The sequence below is a fragment of the Lytechinus variegatus genome, chromosome 9 (assembly GCF_018143015.1).
Source record: "Lytechinus variegatus isolate NC3 chromosome 9, Lvar_3.0, whole genome shotgun sequence".
Lineage (NCBI taxonomy): Eukaryota > Metazoa > Echinodermata > Echinoidea > Temnopleuroida > Toxopneustidae > Lytechinus > Lytechinus variegatus.
Window position 1 is genome coordinate 5,705,768 of NC_054748.1, and position 1,770 is coordinate 5,707,537.

General features: G+C 32.8%; 1 long non-coding RNA gene across 1 annotated transcript; it reads right to left on the bottom strand.

The window, feature by feature from the left end:
* Positions 1-244: 244 nt before the first annotated feature.
* Positions 245-1,481, bottom strand: LOC121421606. The gene is made up of 2 exons (XR_005971009.1): positions 1,172-1,481; positions 245-287 (listed from the first exon to the last, which is right to left on the bottom strand). It is a non-coding gene; the product is annotated as an uncharacterized LOC121421606 (long non-coding RNA).
* Between the last annotated feature and the right edge of the window lie 289 nt (positions 1,482-1,770).

A 1,770-nucleotide genomic window follows, 5' to 3' on the forward strand; every position in this document is an offset into this window, starting at 1 on the left:
CATGTATATCTGCTAAATTATAACGTATTCCAAAATTAATATTTTCTGATTATAACTTTGAATCAACGTAGTTTTATAGCTTCATTGTTTACCAGATTTGCAATTGAAATTAATTTTGGTAGTGAGTGAAAATCAATGAATTGCTTATACTGACAGGATGTCATGTGAGTTTATAACACTATGAAAATTCTCACCTGGAATTGTATCTGACCATCAGCAACAAGTGTACCAGTTCCAGGACTTCTCTCATTTGTTCTCTGAAACATCACTTATTGTATATACTGCATCTGAAAAAAATGAAAATATCTTCATCATCATGATTATGATCAAATCCGAGGTGCAATTATTTATGTAGATTCTTTCAGTTTCTGTAAAACGTTATATAGAGATAAGGGCGAGGAAGTGGCCACCAAACAACAAAGTATGAAGCTCTATCTACATTAGATGTAGACTGAGTCTGGACTTGAGATGATTTATTTAAAACATAAATCCCCAGTAATCTTCAGTTTAACTAAGGACTCAACTTATTTGCCCACACAGGTTGGCCACTAACTTTACCAAATTAATTCATGATCTCAGCATTCATATTGTTATTTATAGACCCCCCCCCCGTGGGGGTATCTTTCCATTACATATTTTTTAAAGTATGTAATTACACGATGAGTTCACTATAGCAAAGCATATAATAAAATCTATGTATTCATTTGTGATTTTTTTATGGAAATTTATTGCAAATACTATTCATATGGCCTGGGAACTTGTGAAGACAAGTTAGAACTTAACGAGTATGAGTTAACACAATGGCAATGCATGTAAATTAGACTAGATCTAGGCTAGGCCTAAACTTTTGCACCTATATACGATTATTTCACCAAATCCTCAGCCTTCATTAAATCTATTTAGTCTTGATAAATGTTATAAAATATTCTAACCCTTATGGTTTGACTGAATTTACATTCAAGTTCGATTGAGTGACAATAAAGTACACGCAATACTCAGTTCAATTTTCACTGACACGAAAATAAATATGTGGGGCAATGTATGTAGAGATTGGACGTTATTTTAAGGATTTTTGCTATCAGAGACGTTTAAAAAGGGTTGAAATCACTCGAAATGACTTTAAAGGCTGCATTACATTTATTTCCTTTCCTACATTTACAAAAAAACTCACCATTTCATGGTCTTCGGCTGTTCCAAACTGTAAATATTTGCCTTCCGTCACTTCGTGAAAAAACTCTTGAGTGCAAAGCGTATTCGTTTGTTTTCACGTAATGACGGCTGCTTATCCGTCACTTCGTGAAAACAAGAAATCCTTTTACACGGTATTTTATTGAATGTCATGTCGTCATAGCAACGTAATTAGACATTATTGTGATCTGAAACTTTTTGAGGTTCAAGATATAAGTCATAGATGTCCAAAAATGCAAAAAACTCAAAATTGAAAAAAGTGAAAATTTTCCTCTTATCCGTCACTTCGTGAAAACAGGGACGATTTGTCAAATGGGCCATCCAGGCTGGATATATTGAATTGAAGCGATGAAATGAAATCAGACATGCAAACAACTGAAAATGTCATCAAATGTATACAAGGAATATCGACATTATGACATACACTCGTATAAAAAAATCATTATTTCAGTAAACAGTTCTAGCAATAAAATTGTTATAGATGCAATGATGATGTATCATTCAAATAAGGTCCACCACAAATGAATAAATATCGAATGTGTAAGGTTATAATTGCTATAACCTAATTTTCTACAAGAGAGA